Genomic DNA, 18990 nt, shown 5'->3' with positions numbered 1-18990 from the left:
CCCTTGCAAGCTGCACAAGTTTTCTAATTAGGCTCTTTCTCTTTAAAAATTTACAAGCTTAAAATGTTTCAGAAGTCTTTAGAAGGACTACAAAATTATCTGCATCACCATAAAACGTTTATTTTTTTAGAGGAATAGTACAGGTGAAAGGATGTAATTACATGTGGTTGATACTAAAGTTTAAGACATCTGGAACATTCTACTTGAAGCATTCTGTGACTGAAGGGGGATAACGGTAATGAAAACTTTCTTTTTTAACCTAAATCAAAAGTGTACCAGCGGAGTTTCTCAAGTGCATAGCATAATGAAATTAAATGTTCCTAGTTTAAATAGTGGAAAGTAATCAACACATGCATGACCTCACACACTTGTCGTTTTGAGGTGATAAAACGTGATATGCCCCATCTTACATTTATTAGAGAAAGAATGTGTTATCCCTAGTTAAAGTCAGCATGCTGCAGAAAAGGTTTTTAACCAATTCCTCCTTTCTAACTAGAAATATGTGTTCTTGATCCAACATCTCCTCAGTATACCCTCTTCACTAAACACCACCCCAACCATTGGAGTCGCTACTTCTGTGAGATCTGCTTTTAGATTTCATATAGGAACGAGGTAGTGGGCTATTTGCCTTTCTGATAACTGGCTTATGTCATTTAACAAAATGGCATGCACACATTCACCAGATTCACACACATTGTCACAACTGGCAGGATTTCCTTCTTTGACAATGCAGCGCATTTTTCCATTGTGTTTATGTGCCCTATTTTTTTATCCACTCATCAATTGAGGGACACTCAAGTTGCTTCCGTATCTTGGCCATAGCGAAACTGTGAAGAGTGCAGCAATAATTGCATGGGTGCACGCACCGCTTCAGCAAACTGATTTGTGTACCTCTGCGTGTGCCCCGGTATTCTGATTTGCTGGATCATATGGTGGGTGGTTCTACTCGTAGATTTCTGGAGACTCTTTTTTCATTTTTATTCTTGAGATGGAGTCTCGCTCTGTCGCCCCGGCTAGAGTGCAGTGGCGCGATCTTGGCGCACTGCAAGCTCCGCCTCCCAGGTTCATGCCTTTCTCCTGCCTCAGCCTCCCGAGCAACTGGGACTACAGGCGCCCGTCACCACGCCCGGCTAATTTTTTGTATTTTTAGTAGAGACGGGGTTTCACCGTGTTAGCCAGGATGGTCTCTACCTCCTGACCTCGTGATCCACCCCCCTCGGCCTCCCAAAGTGCTGGGATTACAGGCGTGAGCCACCACGCCCAGCGATTCTATACTTAATAAAATCCATAAAACTTCTTGTAATGCCTGCACTAATTTACATTCTCATTAAAAGTGTGCAATGATTTCCTTTTCTCTGCATCCTTAGCAGAAATGAGTTTTGTTTTTTTGTTTGTTTGTTTTTTGTTTTTGTTTTTGTCTTTTGGATAATAAGCATTCTGACTGAAGTGAGATGAAATCTCATTGTGGTTTGATTTTTCTGATGGATTAGGGATGATGAGTGCTTTTTAGTGTGTCTTTTGCGAAATTGTTTGTCTTAGTTTCACAAACGAGTATTCACCTCCTTAGCCCATTTGTTTTCATGCTATTGAGTTGTTGGAGTTCCTTATGTATTGTAAATATTCACCCACTAACGGACGTATGGTAATCCAATAATTTCTCCCATCCTGTAGGATGTTCCTTCCCTCTGTTTAGTTTCCTTTGGTGTGCCGAAGCACTTTAGTTTCATATAACTCCATTCTCTATTTTTGATGGTGTTTACTGTGCTCTTGCAGTCACTTTGAGACCCTCATTGCCCACATGGATGTCATGCAACTTCCTCCTTGTGATTTCTTCTGGTACTTTTATCATCGCAGGTCTGACAATGGAGTTTGGTGAGAAATAATCTACTTGTAAAATCCTTTATGTGGATATTCAGGTTTTCCCCAACCTAGTTTATAGAAGATACTTAATTTTGCATTGGGCGTTCTTGCTTTTTTGGGAAAAGGTCATGTGCTGTAAATGCAGTGACTTAGTCCTGGTCCCCTGTTGCTTTTCATTAGCTCATGTCTCTGCTTTTCTGCCAGTGCTGTTCTATTTCGATACATAAAACTTTGTAGTATATTGTGAAGTTAGGTACTATGATGCCTCCAGCTTTGAACTTTGTACTGGATTGCTCTGAGTCTTCAGGATCTTCTGCCATTTCATAGCAAATTTAGGATTCTCAGATTGTTTTTCTATGAAGAATGGGTCACTGATATTTTTATAGGGGTTGTATAGAATCTGAGGATCAGTTAGGTAGTATTGACGTCAATGCCATGGACAATGTGTGTGTTTGTGTGCACATGCTCAGGGCCAAGAAACGCTGGGTGTCATCACCAATAGTGAGGTGGGCCTTAATATCCAGCCAGATTGCCTTCCTGGACACACACAGAAGGTCCCCTTCCATTTTGCCATCTCTTCACATTTTCGGCCCTGTGAGCCCCGTGTGGTCCTCCAGATTCCCTGTGTGGTGGCCTGTCTTTTCTAGGGGTGGGCAGGGGCTGGGAGAATGAGGATGGCAGAAGGGAGAAAGCACATCTGGGGAGGCTGGAGTCATGGAAATGGAACTTGACAGGCCTGGGAGAGCCATTCTGGGAGGATGTAGACCTAGACGGGCCTCAGGTGGGCACCTGTGTGGAGGGTGAGAGCACCCTGGTTGAGTCCAAACTGAGCCTCAGGTGGTAGCAGGCCTCAGGGCAGAGAAGGAAGCTAGCAAGGGATGGTGAGGCAGCTATCCCTTGAGCCTGGCTTCTCACCCACTGATCTTAGTTACTTATGCCTCTTGAGGGGCTTAGGGTTCCCCAATCCTGAAATGTGGGTACTACAGTTCCCTGACGGGCCTTTCTCCCCCAGCCCATGCATGGTCTGAGTTTGCTTACCACAGTCTCCTCCCTGAGCCTTGGCTTCGCTATGTGTGTCCTAGCTCCAGGACCCACAGGCCTCTCATCCCCCAGCCCTGGGCTGCTCCCCAGCCTCCTCTCTGTTCCCTCTCTGAGGGCCTAACTCCCTTGGGTAGTGCTGCATGAGACTGAGCCACGGGCCCTGGCTGATGATCTGGGGAACTGGGCAAAGTGGTCATGACAGGTCAGGTTCTGGTTCAAAGCCAATTCCTCCAACGCCAAGCAATGACCAACAAGGTCCCTTCCCATGATGCCCCACCACCACCCCACCTCAGCAACCCGTCATACCCTGGGCAGTCACCATCAGCCAACCAGCTGAAGAAACTCAGTTAGGTGTGTCCTGCCTGAAACTGGGGCCTTCACCTGCATGACCCTAGAACCACTGGACACAGTGGAGCCAGTCACCCTCTATCCTGGAGCGAGAGGAGTTGGGAAGGCTCATGCCAGACCTAGCTTCCCACATACCACACCCTCTACCATGCGGGGAGGCACTCCTTATTAAGAATTCCAATGCAGTACTCCTTAAGGATCACTTCATTGTGGAAGTAAATGTTGCGATGAAAGGCAAACTTCATCCTTCCACCAGTACTCAGGATGGCTGAGTTCCTCCACCTGCCTGTCCAAGAAGGAGAAAGAGGATAGTCAAGGGACAGTTTCATCTAGGTGGGCTGAGGTGGCCTGCTAGCTGGGGTGAAGCATGCATTTCCCCTTCCCAGCTCTCCCACTGAGACGTCCCCGAGCCCCAGGAGGACCTCAACCTGACCAGGACCTTGGAACCCTCCCCAAGACCCAGGCTTCCCATCCTGACCTGCAAATCCATCATGTGGCTTTGCAGGACTTCCTCATGGTTTCTGAGCTACTAGCTCTCACCAGAAATAACCATAACTTTGAAATGGCTCTTTATGTCAAATTAAATTTTTCATTTTTACTACCTCATGTGTTGGATGAGGCATGTATTTTTAAATTTATTTTCACCCTTATTGTACCTCTGTGATAAACAGTTTACTAACATTCATACCATAATTATCTTTCAGTTTTACTTGTCTGTTCCTAAAGATTCACTGAAACTAAGAATTATATTTATGCTTGTATCTTTCAGCAACTGTATGTCAGATAACGATGCACATTACTGCAGAAATCACATATACAGGTCCAAAGGGAGACGAAGAAGAAGAAGAAGAAAGCAAGCTTTAAAGTCTATACATTCCTAACACTGTATCAGAAACTCAGTAATCACAGTGAAATCAAAGAATGACCACAGTCAATTCCATCTCATACCTAGGCTGAAATATGAAACGTCAAAAGAAAAGAAAGTTAAGAACTTTGGGCTTGTAAAAATTTTCCCATACAGATGAAATTATTGGTAACTTTGTCTCACTAGAAAACATAGACAAAAATCCACTTTTTGCATATGTGTAAACATAAATATTTTTATTTCCATCAGTTATGACATGCAAGCAAATAATAAAGTGAAAGTACAATACAATGATATATGGAACTTTCTCAATCTTAAAATATTCCATTGAGACTATTTATTTTATGAAAACCATAAAGAATCTTCATTAAACTACATTACATAGTACTTTTTAGTGTTTTACTTACAGTTTAATCAACAAATTAAAGGGAATTCTTCAACATTATTTATTACCAATACTGTTTGTCTACTTGAGTAATCCTTTTAAAATTATTTTAAGTAAAACATTAAAAACAAATTATATTGACTGATTTCAGCTTTTGATGAAAGCATACTTCTGTATTTGTAGTAATGTGAAGTATAACTTTCTTCTCACAATGGATCTTTTATAACACGAGTGTTATTGTTTTGTCTGATACAAACCCTGTATTATTTTATGGCTTTACTGTATCCATAAATTACACGCCTCCAGAGAGTAGGCTTCGAACAGATGGAAAAATTATATTTGTGACAAACTTCAAGGAAAGGAAATGGTAAAATGGGAGAATAATTTCTAACTTTCTAACTGTTGGTCAATGCAGTTGTACATGTTTAGATGTAGACACATATTTGCACACTGCAAGTTTGCACATGTACATAGAAATTTATATGAGATACCCAAAATATATGGGTTGTATGATTTTTTAATTAATCCACAATTTTATATGCGTGGAATTTGATAAGCGGTTACATTATCCATATTCAATTTGTTGTAAAGCCAACAAAATCTCTGTCAGCATTCATTTCAATTAATACAATAATGTTAACTGCTGATAGCTTCATTTTCCTTGTTCCATGCTGGCAACCTGAAAGTAGATTCTCACTCTAATTAGCACTTAGGGTGCGATCCACAAGAGACTGTCACCTTGCTGTGGATTGTGACCTCTGACGACTGCTCTTTCTTCCTATAGCATTCCTACTTTGCATATTTAATAAACTTTGTGCATGGTTAAAAGGATAAAAGTGAAGTGAAATGTAGGCCATGCTGTGAAATGTTCCATGGTTTCTGTATCTCTGACTGACTTTTCATGCTATAGAGGACAAGAAAGACAATTCAATATGTTTCTTATTATCCAGTCCAAAGCAGTCTTTCTTACTAATATGCCAAATCCATCACTTCAAGGCACTGACATCTAAACACGGCTACACGTCTCAAAATCTCTTCTCATTAATAACCGTTACGTTAGTCACTGTTGTCCAGAACTGGAATCTGACTGTGAAATCCCCAGGTGGAAATTGCTATAATGGCTCAAACTATGGGAATGACTATTTTTCAGCGTAATTGCTGCTGTCATCTTACTGAAAAATATCATATTAGATGGCAGCTTTTAGTTACATAAATTCTGTTATTAATTTTTAATGTCCCACATTTTTATGATATTGCACAAGTAAAGATCTTTGATAACTTAAATGGTAAACTGAGCAATTGCTAAAATAACTCACAGCACTTCAAACATTCATTTACTTACTAGGAGTGCCACATATCATCGACCCCTGATTAAAACAAAGTTGGAAAATTGGTTATTAAAATATGCATTTCAAGGTATTTTTAAAAACTACCCATACCATATATGATGCCCTATCTGCAAGGATGAAGCCTTAGCATAAATGTTTCAAAGCAGAGAAATCTAAACAATACTGGCAACATGACATCCCAATCATGTGCTCAAGTGTATATTTGTGCCTCTAGGGAGGCAACTTAAGTGGTGTGTAATATTACCATTTTCATTCTCCCCAGTACCTCTTTTATTTAAAACAAACAAATGTTTCACTATTTGCAAGAAAAAAATGAGTTCTTACTCTGTTGTATAACTGATATTTCTATCAGCTTGTTTTAATCTTCCTATGAACTGTGAATGCCTAGATAACTTTCAGTGTATCTGTAAAGTGGGAAGGTAACTGTACTTAGCTCACAATACTCTACAATGGGATAATATGACTCAAGAAATATACATTTGCCTAGACAACACCTGAGATATACTAAGCAATACATAATCCTTCTCATATCAAATGCCTATTATAATTATTCAAATATATGGCCATAATAAAAAGATAAGTGTTTTATATACAAAGTAAATGTCTTTTGCCTTTAATATCTCTCTACACTTGTCTTAATAACCTCAACACAAAACACCCATGGAATCCGTTTTCAGCTGAGCTGACTACCAGTTATTAGGGTTTAAGTAAACAGAATAAAGATTTTAAAAGTAGATGACTAGATACAAGAAATCACACTTTCACCATAAGAAATAATTATTCTCAAGTGCCACTGCAACAGCAAACTTGAAAAAAAATTAAGTATAACATATTACAATATTCTAAAATCTAAAATTTCCTCTTTGAAGTCCAGTGGTTCATGCCTGGAATCCCAATAATTGAGAGGCTGAGAAGGGAGGACTGCTTCAGGCTGAGAGTTGGAGACCTGCACAGGTAACCTAGCAAGACCTAACTCTACAAAAGTAATTAATTAATTAAACAGGGCATCATGACACGCATCTTTTCTAGTTACTCAGAAGTTCAAGGTTGCAGTGAGCAGTCAAGGCACACTGCACTTCACCAGGCAAGAATTTGTCTCTAAAAAATAATACAACAAAACAAAGCAAAACAAAAACACTTTCAGGTGTTTTTTGAAAGTTTGTATAATTGCTCCAAGAGCATAGACATTGTTTAAAATTGAGCAGTTCATGGGGAATGGGCAGAGAAAATGGCTTATATTGTTTTCCAAAAATCAAGATAAATATGTTAGAATATTATGTACAAATATCTAACAATCGTTTGTGAAATAATTACTGACAAATGTCAAGTCATTGTCTTTATAGCCTTTTCCTTCAAAACATTCATAGCTTAATTGGAGAATGAAGAGAAGAACAATAATTGCAATGTACTGTGCAAGTGTTACAACGTGTAAAACTTAATAACTTAGTTGGAGCGGAAAGAAGTTCTTAACTGGGTTAAGACAGGTGTGGGGAAGCTTCTTAGGGCAGGAACAAAGAACAGGATCTGTAAGAATACCAATTTGCAAGAAGAATGTTTAGGAGAAAAACATTGTGGGAGAAAAGAAACATTCTTTCTGTCAATGATAGAAGTACTAACAGTGCATATGATGCCATCTGCCCAATTCTTAGACCATAAATATTTCTTGAATGAATCAATGAATAAAAGATATTGGGAAAAGCGTTCTGGAAGGGATTTTAAAAATCCTAAAAGGAAAGGTAAATACCCTTGACTTTACGATTTTGCCTGTTTTTCTCTATGTTCTTCTTAGTTTACTACCTCATAAGCTCCGTTTTACTTTTTGGTCTTTTCACAAATATCATGCATGAGTCATTCCTCAGACTGCTCCTCTCTTGACCCTTTGATAGTATATTTTTCTCTGATCTTCCTTTGTGTGTGCTCCTGGGTTTATATGCCCACAGATACCACAGAGGTCAATCACCTCTCCTGGCACTGTTCTGTAATAGAGAGGCCTGGCCCCTGTGAGGCATGGTTCCTAGGCTCCCATAAAAATTACTTCCTGTTTCAGTTCAGTCAAGGGGTGACACTGCAGAGATTAGAGAACAAGAACATGAGAGAAGCCAGTTTGTTTCCCTGTCCTTCTCAGCAGGGGATACGTTTCAGCAGTGATTCCACGGCCTGCAGGAAACACTGCGTGTGTTTCCGTTTTCCATGTAGTGACCATAATCCCAGACTGGCTCTTCTAATGCCATTTTCTGCAGTTGTCTTCTCTAAAGGATTTGGGTGCTATTTTTGGAGATTTAAATAAAATATATTGATGTGGAAGGGGGACAGGGAAGTGCTGGGTAGAGCAGGGCGTGTTCCTTGGCTTGGGCTCCACCCTCAGGCCTGTGCTCACTGACCTAGGTGAGGACGGCACTTCTGTTTTCTTGCCCAAATGTTGCATTTCCCAAGACCACCCTGGCCTGCCACACCTCCATCCTGCCACACCTCCATCCTGTGATATAAGAAACCCCCAGATCCTAGCAGGCAGTGATCCTAGCAGCTGGACGTCTAGAGGGACCATTAGCAGAAAAAGTCACAGCAACTGGACCTCGAGAAGACACCGGAGGAAGGAGAGCACAGAGACTGAGGCTGCAGGCCATCCACCGCAGAAGAACACCGAGTTTCGTGGAGCTGTGGGAGGAGAGCGCTGACCTGTCCCATTCCAAGGGAAAACTGCGTTCCCGCTCCATCTCCCTTCTGGGTCCCCATCTATCTGCTGACAACCTCTACTTAATGAAACCTTGCACTTATTCTCCAAGCCCACGTGTGAGCCAATTCTTCAGGTACACCAAGGCCATAAACCCCGGGATTCAGATAGCCTTCTGTCTTTGCAGTAAGTCAGGATGTCTGATGGAGCTGACTAACACAAGCCACCGACGAATGGACCATGTAACACATGCCCTCTGGGGATTCAGGAGCTGTAAACATTCACCCCTAGACACTGCCTGGGATCAAATCCCCACAACCTGTCCTCATTGCACGCCCCGCGGGAGAGGGGATTAGGGACTTCTTCCCGTTTCAATATGAGTCTGTTTCCCATGCAGTCTGCTTTCTGTAATACTGCAGTGTTATCTCATTGCATATATTTGACAAAATAAGTTACAAGCTATAAGTAATATGAGAAGAAAGAAAATCGTGGAGAATAAGGAAGAAAATGAAACGTTGTATCAGTAAGGAATGTTTTTACTTCAGATAACATAAAAAGTAAGTAAGGGATGTCTATTTTTCACATGTGAACCAGCCATAGTTAGGCAGTTGCTGCCTTTGATCAGTTGCTCTGCTGCATGGTAGTAGCAGTGACTTTTTTGCTATTTTCTCCAAGGTGAAACCTAGCTGAAATTCATCACCATGTTGAGTCCAGTTGTTCCCAGCCAGCTTTGCCCACATCTTGGTTTTCCCCAGTGTTACCAACTCCTAGTTTATGCAACTATTTTAATAGTGTATTTTGCTAGTCATGTGAAACAGCTGCCTGAGATTTTCTATGCTCCTGCAGTCACCTAGTATTTTTGCTATCTCAAATTATGTGCCTTGCTCATTTTTCTCTTCAGGACACTATAGGATGTTCTTTAGCTGATTTTTTTAAAGAGCATTGGTAAACCAGTTTCATTTCTGTCAAATACTTCTGGGAATTTCTGAAAAAACGTATACAAGTCTCAGCTAAACACCTGGCACTGGCCCACTGCCCATTCAGCTGCCTGTTACTGACTTCTTCCGTTAGACAAGATCCCCCAGGCAGCAACTGCATGTGTCCCCTGGCTTCCACTTGGTGTCCTGAAGACCAACATCTAATGTTTAAAACATTTCAAGTCTTAGATAGAGCATAAAGTTTTTATAGGATACAAAACAGCAATCAGACGCAAGAAATTGAGTCATTCTTCTTTAAACTCTTATTTGTAATTATTTTGTAGTTTGTCTTATTGGAAATTAGAGACCCAGAGAGTGGAAACAGTGCTTCTTCTTCAACCACCCTAATGCATCTCACACATCTGTCTCATCATTTGCTCTGTATGAGATGTCCATGTATGAGCTCCCATAAAATGATGCATAATTTATACATGCAAATGGTCCTATGAAACAATATTATCTTTTAAACGTAAATCCACATTCAAGAGTAAAGTTTTTCAAAACCAGAAATAATTTACAGAATTGCTACATAATGTGGCATAATTATCATAATGTGGAAATGGAAATTCAGACAAACTTTCACATTGTTACTGAGAGGACTGTTCCTTGAAGACCTATATTTCTGGCTATCTGCATTCCAGGAATATTTTTATTATTATTTATTACCATCTCATGACGAAACGGCCCACTAGGTTAGATTTTTCCATGATAGAGTGTTTGACTAAAGAGTCAATAACTCTTGCAACAGAGAACACCCTTAGAAATTAGCTTATAAATTAGTTGACCAGAGTCTCAAAGTTCCCAAGGCCAATTCTTAGGGTTCAATCTCAGACTGTAATAGTGTTTTCTGCAGAACAGTGGCTTTAAGTAGCCAGATATTTTCACATTTATAATCTATTGGTGGAAAGCCTGGTCCTAAAGTAGGAGCAGCGGATGCATCTCTCCTTTCATGACAAGTTTGACACTCAGGAGATGATAAATTTATAGGAAAAAAATGGTTTTCTCCATTTATCTTTGGCTATCTATTCCCAGATGAAATTAGAGTAAATATATGAAAGACATTTCAAAATATACTGGAAAAAATTAAAGAAGAATATATTAAGAAACAAAACTTTAGCCAGTATCAATCTTTGACAACAAAGTTAACCATTTTAACTATACAGTATAAACATATTTACAAATAAAGTGTATGCATAGGGAAATGTTTCTTGCATTGTACACACTTTCCCCAGTGATGTTCTAGGCACTCATTTAAAATAGGTCATTGATTGAATTACAACTATAACCTTACTGTAAATAGTACAGTAGAAACTTTTCTAAAACAGAGCACATGTACACATTGGTTGGTCGTCCAGTTGTACTGTTTCTTTTGTATGAATGTGTGTATGTCTATGTAATTTTAGATAGTTATAGAGAATAGATTTCGGGCAAGTAATTAGAAAGTAATGAGATTCTCTTTGTAGTAAAAAGGGAAATGATTAACTTTAATTGACATTTTAGTTGAACAGTAAAACTGTATAAGAATTTATCCTGCTCAGGGAAAAGATGTATTGTGTTTTGCAGCCTGAAAGAGTGCTTTCCTGAGTAAGCCAGTGTTGGTATTTACTGCAGAAATAGATTTGTTTTGGTAGACTCCTGTAGCCAGCTACCTACAGAGAAGGAAATCCTACTAGAGAGAATTCTAAATAGAATAGTTAAATAGTCTTTCATTTGGGTGAAGCATTCACATATGATATTCTTTTATATTCAGCATAATTATAAACATTTAGTTTTAATACACTTTCCAAAAAACTAATTATAAAAATTAACAAGAGAATTGTATATTCCTCATTTAAAAAGTTTCAGCCTATTCAAATCTGAGAAGTCCACTCTGAAATACCTGAAAATGAGATATGAAATGAATAAGAAAAGAAAATACAGCAGAATGTACCAGATGTATTTTATGTGTTGGACGTACATATATCTGTTAGCTTTTAGTGGCAGTCAGAGTGCAGTCTACATAATTTTATTCATAATAGATGCCTATGCATGATATAGTCACACATAAATATTATTTCTCTGAAGATTGAAATAGAAAGCAGGGAAACACAACACGGCACATATGCTGAATTACATTTAAGCAAGTGTGAATTATATAGTTAAATGATCTCTTCAAGGGGCTTCTTATCACTCTCTCACTGGGTCGTCTAAGGATTAATTAATTAAAGTTCCTAGGCTCTTTCAAGCTAAGAAACACTATATAAGTGCTTTGCATTATCTTGGTAACACGAGAGTGAGGCATAAGTGATTTGCAACCTCATAGGCTCTTTGAAATGTGTGTCTAGCCTGATTGACAGTTTTTTCTAACAGTGTCTTATGGATTGGAAGGTGCTTATGAAATTCGAAGACGAAATTTGCTCTATTAAAATCATGCTAATCTGCAAAAGCAATCTTTGTTCTATATATATGTAGAGAGAGGTTTCTCAAACTAGAAGGAAACTTTGGATATGATTTCGAAGGTAATATAATAAGGTAGAATTTTGACATCAATTATAACTTGTCTATTATCGTTTGATTGTCTCAGCTATTGCTCTCTTAATTAGTGCAACTAAAGTCTAGTTAATTTGCACAAAGGTAGCCATCCCATTTTATTAGCATGTTTCAGTTATGTATCACTGAAATAAGGTCCATTCTATAATGTAATATATTATGTCATTTAATAATTTATTTTACTTTTATTTCCATTTTTATTATAAATTCAGAGAGTACATGTGCAGGCTTGTTACAAAGGTATATTGTGTGATGCTGACGTTTAGTCTTCTATTGATCCCATCACCCAGGTAGGGAACCTTGAAACCAATAGGAAGATTTTCAGCCCCTGCCCCTCTCCCTCTGTCCTCACTTTGGAGTCCCCAGTGTCTAATGTTCTTATCTTTATTTCTGTGTGCACCCAAGTTTTAGTTCCTATTCATATGTGAGAATATTCTATATTTGATATTCCGTTTCTTCATTAATTTGCTTAGGTTAATGGCCTCCAGTTGCATCCATGTTTCTTCAAAGGACGTGATTTTTTCTTCTTATAGCTGTGTACAATTCCAGGGTTCATATGTACTACATTTTCTTCATCCCGTCCACCGTGGATGAGCTCCTAGGTTGACTCCATGTCTTCACTATGGTGATGAATATGAGAATTCAAGTGTCTTTTTGATAGCTTTAATGATTTATTTTCTATTGAGCATATACATAGTAATAGGATTGCTGGATGAAATGGTAGTTCTATTGTTAGTTCTTTTAGAAATCCCCAAACTGCTTTCCACTGTGACTGAACATTCTCACCACCAGTGTATGAGTTCCTTTTTCCCTGCAACCTTGCCCGCATATATTATTCTTATGATTATTATTTTGGCTTTTTAATAAAAATAGTCATTCTGACTGGTATCTTATTGTGAGTTTGATTTGGATTTCTCTGATGATCAGTGATGTTGAGCACTTTTGTTATGTTTCTTGGCCACTAGTATGTCTTAAGAAGGTATCTGAAATAAACATTCAATTATTTCCTGTACTAATACGTGAAATTCTGCCTGTCCTTCTCTCTTCTCCTACTACATGATTTTACATGGATAATCAGTCAAAAAATGTGATGTGCTGGTAACATTTTATTTCATACTTGTAAAATATTTTTCTTTTAAAAATACCACATTCTAATTTTTAATTTTTTTAATTCCTTGGAAGTGACAATGGGGACGGGGGAGTTTTAAAGCAATTAGTTCACAAGATGATTCCAATGTAAATGGTATATTATTCATCATAAAATTAATTTGTTTTTGAGTAAAATTTAAAAAATATATACAAATACAAAATAATATAAAAAATACCAACTAACCCCACTTAAAAATAACAGCTATTGATACATTCCCTGTTCTATTTACATGACCTCTGGTTGTAATTGGAATATATGCCCTCAGGTTTGTTTCCTTTCTTCCATTTCCAGAGGCACCATTATCATGAACTTGTTATTACCTTTGTATTTTTTAAATTTATTAAAATATTTATTTGTAAATAATACTGGTGCTTTGTAAATTTTTAATATTTATGTGAATATTATCAGGTGTGTATTATTTCGCATATTTTTTGTTAACATTCTTGGTGAGAGCTGCCATTATTGATGGCATAGTTCTCAGTCTACTGAATTCTCATGTTCCACGATGTGTTTATTGAAATGCTACAATGAAAAACCTTCCCTATGCCTCCGAATACACAGGTGTGAGAATTTCTAATGAATACATTAGAAGAATGGCTGGACTGCAGTGTGTGTACCATTTTAACTTTGAGGGGATGAAATATTCTCATTAGCCCCCTGCACTACCACTTTATTAATATTTTTCATCCATGCTAATTGGCTTAGCACTTGTCTTAGATTTCTCATTTTTAATGAAGTACTATTATGTTACATTGATTAGAACCAGCAAGTGTGTTAAATGTTCATTTTGTTTAATAATTATAGCTATTGTGAGGCCTCTATCAGTATGTGAGAAAAATAAAATGTTAACAGAATGATGACTTTAGTGGGGAGACAAATCTGAAAATCAACTTCATTTTCCTGACACAGTTCCCACAAAACATCGATTCTGCTACTTTTTCAAGGAAGCATGCAGCAGAGTGAGTAATAATAAATCAATATGCACGAGTACATGGTGCCTAGGGATGGGTAGTTTCCTCCAATCTTGCCTGGTGATGGGAGAAGTATTTGACATAGTTTTTGTTTGTTTGTTTGTTTGTTTTGTATGTGGTCCACTTAATGACACTCCCAGATCATCATATGGTAGGTTTGGGGAAAATGAAGGAAATAATAGGTTAGGTATATGTAAATTATGTACTGGAAACAGCAGCTTAGCACACAGAGAGTTGTTAATTGGTCTGGCCACAGTGGTTTTGTCATTTCTCATATACCCTACAACTATTTATTTATGGGCTGTTTGCTAACGACTATTTTTTAAAAAATCTGTTTCAGCAGCAATGACCTAAAAAAATGCAACTACATATTTAATTAAAAACTATTCCCTATTAATAGTTTTAATTAATTAAACTAATTAATTAAATGATTAATTAAACTATTTAATTAATTAAACTATTTAATTAAATGATTTAATTACTTAAATTATTAATAAAAACAATTTCCCTTTCAATTAAATTATGGGTTGAAAAGTGTCATGGTGTAATCGTAAAGCCTTGTAGTCCATGTTGGGACCACAAGGCTAAAAGTGATATCCTGAAATCCAGAATATAGAGGATTGAGGGGAAAAACCAGCTGCTATTTCAGAAGGAAACACTTAGTTATATTAAGAAAACTATGCCTGAAGATGACATTTCAACAGGTTTAATATGTGAATTTGGAAAAAAATTAAGCATATAATTCTGCGATACTTGGCTTTTTATTTACATCACATTGCTATTTTTTAAAATCAATTGTGTATATTTTTTAATTTTAATTTTTCTGCAGTTAAGAAATATGCATGAGTAGTTGTTAGTATGTTAACTCCATTAACTCCCGAAGAAATTCCAAAAGCATTGATTAATGCCATTTAGACGCTTCAAACAGAAAATTAAATGAAAAAATGGTTTGAATTTTTCATCAATCATTGGAACCAAAATAAAGCTGTTGAAATCTTATTGTTCCAGAAATAAAACATTGAACAATGTGATAAATAGTTTTTCATGTTCAGTTAAAAAACTAAACATTGTCGATGACTTTTATTGGTGACAAGAAGCAGCAATTTTGGAAAAGCTTGCAAGTAACTTCATTTAAACGTCAATATAAAATTAAAAGATATGCATTTTCCAGAAAAGAACTATGGATAATTATTGTTAAGAAACAGATTAATTCACATAAATATGTTCCAGAATTATTATTCTGCCTACTATTTCTAATATTTAAATAACAATGTAAAGAAGTTATTTTTCTGTTTTGCATCAAGATATGTAATTGTGGTTTTAAATTTTTGAAAGCATTTGATTTTCAAAAATAGTTGGAAGATAACTATTTCATAGATCTATTGATATAGTAAAAACTATTTGACTATAAGGAAATAAATAATAAATTGATAAAACAATAAATTAAATAATAAATGATTTTATATATGTTAGTACTCTTTTATCCTCAAAAAACTTTCTATTGGGACAATAAAGGTTTTAGTCACCCTAATTTCAATAAATGTCACTAGAGAGTCCTGTGGATTGATGGAAAAAAATTACCATTCCTTACATTCTTGACTGCACTCAGTATTATTATTTTAATAGTTGCCAAGCTAATGAACAAAAGTTGGTACCCAATGTGGTTTTGATTTACGTCCCTGGATTACTAATGAGCTCAAGCATCTAGCCATTTTTCCTTGGTCATTTGACTTTATTCCATTCTAAAAAGGATCTAACTATTTACCTGTACTGCTTTCTTCTACTGGGCTAGATTGTATATATGTTTTCTTGTATATTTGTAAGACTTATTTTGATTATTTTGGATGCTGGTATTTTTATTTATATTGTCTTAGTCATTTTCTGGAGTTTTATAAACACCCAAGATAATTTTTAGAATTTATGATCTGAAGATTTTCAAAAAGCTCACTCAGAAGTCATTTGTGGCCATAATGCTGACTTCAAATGAAAATATAATTTTGCCACTTTAGGAAAACATACTTTAAAGATACTAATTAGAAAGCACGGAAGTGCTCAATTCTATCTTTTTAATAAAAGTTGCATTTAAATAGTCATTTCAACAAAATCCTTTACCCTTAAGTAAGAATCAATTATTAAAATTGATTACCTGGCTCCTAGATGGTTTTCTAAATATTTCACAATTGTCATTTTGGCAATAATCACTTAGCATACTTGTGAGAATTACAGGTTCTCTAGGTCTCATTTCAGATTATTGTACCAAGATTTTGAAGGAAAATAGCTAGAAGTATCTAGATATATATTTTATGACCCACGAAATTATTTGGGGATGTTTATGAAACTCTGATCTGACACATAAGAGAACGTAAAACAGCAATGACAAAGAAACAAGCAAACAAACAAACAAACAAAAAACGAACCAAAAAAGAAAAAAAAAAAAAAAACCACACAAAGAACATCAAGCTAGGAATCAGGAGTAAATACCTTATCTTTTCCTAACTCCAGCCTTCTCAAGTCATATGGCCCTATATTCTTTTTCATTCTTGGTAAATACTACTCCAACTATCTAGCACTTCGCGGTATTAATTAACCTGTTAGTTTGCAATTTAGCAAAATACATGAAACCTATTTCTGAATATTTTCTTTAGAAACATGTTTCTAGCTATACACCATGGGTCAGTTAATGCTATTTATGGTTATAAAATAGCAGTATTTAACAAAAATATTGGACCACTCTCACAAAATTACCTTCTGTAAATGTTCCACTGCTACTAAGATTACATTGACAATTCGGAGACTGTACTGACATTTTGAATATCATATATTCAAGGAAGATTGGAAAGTGTCTTCATATGTCATTGTCTACAATGATAAGACTTAATACTTGTATTAACTTCCAAATTTTCCTGTGTTAAAGCAGGTGTGCAGGTATTGGATGACAGGTAGGCCACTGAAGCATAACTGTGGATAAAGTTGCAAAAGTTTTGGCGAAATTGCACATAACAACATCTCCACAGAAAATTTAGATTTTGGCTCAGCTAGGAGATGTTGAAGAAAATGACTTTTTTTAATTCTTAATGATTCCCCAGCTGGTTCTTAAAGGGAGATAGCAAAATATTGTGGAAAGAGGTAGTTTTGTAATCTGAAATTAGACTTTAAGAGAAGTTAATTATTTTGAGACTCAAATTTCAGATGTATGAAGTGGGGTCCAAAATATCTAGGACCTGTGTGTGTAGTTGTAAGGATCATATTATAACAATTGATTCTATTTGCCTTGTACTTATCCGTAAAAAAAGACATCATTTAATTGTGTTACTTCGTATAGCTTTGTGTGGGCATTTTTAAGGGACATTTATCTCATGATAAATAAAATAGTAATACTGGCAGATAATAGTACTTACTCCAACATTGACATTGCAGAGCTCCAGCTGTTCTGTAAAGAAACTGACATGAATTCAAACAACAGTGGATGATTGAAGGTTACTTAGTGGCCATTCTTTATTTACTAAGACTATGTAATTCTCGGAGAGGACACACAACCTGTGAAGAGTTGGATGTAAATGATGAAGAGTCATTGAGAAAAGGCTGCCTCAAGGATCATCCTCTACATTCCTAGCTTGAAATACAGGGTATTTGGTGCTGCGAATTTCTGAAATAGTGGAATACTGTACGAGGAAACATGTTTTGGGCATGAAATGAAGGTCTGGTTTTGGTATGTGGAGATGTAAGGCATGCAGTTGGATATGCCAAGTCTGAAGGCAGAACAAAGATCTGGCCGGAAGTTGGGAATTTCTTAATGGTCAGCATAGAAAGGGTGTTTTAGCCTTGAGAAAACCCAAGAGGATCCATGACTGAAATCTGAACAACTTCAACACCTGTAGATTTAGTAAAGATGCCAACAAAATACACACCAAGTTCATATTAAAATTAATAGGAAAAGACAAACTACTTAGTGAGAGCTATTCAGGAAACTAGCACTAGGTAGCTATTAGGTAGCAAATTTGGGAAAAAATAAAATGTATAAAGAATCTTTGATCAGGTTTCCAAATATACAAAATAAAAACCACTTACATGTTAGAAGACAATATACAAAATGATATTATGTTAATGGTACTATTTAATGCTAATAGACAAAAATGAAAATTATTGTGAATTAAATCAACAGACAAGGTATTTTCTATCACTGTCTTTTCTTCTCAATTTGTGTGTTGTTTTAATTCACTAAGCAATGACTCCTCTTAATTCCACTACTTTTTATTTAACACTACATTTGTTTTTCATATGTGCAATATTACACTGTCCAATAGAGAGGAAATGCAGAATTTGGGCTATTATATCAGAAACACCTTTGCTTTTCAGATTTGGGCGTCTGGAATGTGTTTAATTTAAATATTTTCATCAGGCCTCGATTTTTCAGATTTTGGTAATCACTTTTCCAAAATAAACAATGTCTGACCGTGATGACTACAATAAAAATAAAATTATGCTGGATTTTAAGAAAATTATGTAAATTTGAAGCTTTTTGGGGGGTGTTGGGACAGTGGAGACAATGTTTTACTCCTGTGGCCCGGGCTGGAGTGCAGTTGTGCAATCTTGGCTCACTGCAACCTCTGCCTCCTGGCTTCAACCGATTCTCCTGCCTCAGCCTCCCGAGTAGCTGGGATTACAGGCACCTGCCACCACACCCAGCTAATTTTTGAATATTTAGTAGAGATGGGGTTTCACCATGTTGACCACGTTGGTCTTGAACTTCTGACACCTGGTAATCCACCAGTCTTGGCCTCCCAAAATGTGGGGATTACAGGTGTGAGCCATCCTGCCCGGCCTTCAAATTATGTTCTCATACC

The 18990-nt window shown here is 36.7% G+C and overlaps 1 long non-coding RNA gene and 1 pseudogene across 1 annotated transcript in view; one reads left to right on the top strand and one right to left on the bottom strand.

The window, feature by feature from the left end:
- LOC134729869 (uncharacterized) overlaps positions 1–6406 on the top strand; it is a 32570-nt gene extending 26164 nt beyond the window's left edge. Inside the window, exon 3 of the long non-coding RNA XR_010111371.1 lies at positions 4019–6406. This is a non-coding gene — a long non-coding RNA (uncharacterized LOC134729869). The remainder of the gene's footprint in view (positions 1–4018) is intronic.
- The window catches only part of LOC134729856 (RNA-binding motif protein, Y chromosome, family 1 member B-like), a 314139-nt pseudogene that overhangs the window by 66821 nt on the left and 228328 nt on the right, over positions 1–18990 (bottom strand).

This window comes from Pan paniscus, chromosome Y, assembly GCF_029289425.2.
Source record: "Pan paniscus chromosome Y, NHGRI_mPanPan1-v2.0_pri, whole genome shotgun sequence".
In the NCBI taxonomy this organism is placed as follows: domain Eukaryota; kingdom Metazoa; phylum Chordata; class Mammalia; order Primates; family Hominidae; genus Pan; species Pan paniscus.
The sequence above is the reverse complement of the archived record's forward strand: the minus strand, read 5'-3'. Positions and strand labels throughout refer to the sequence as shown.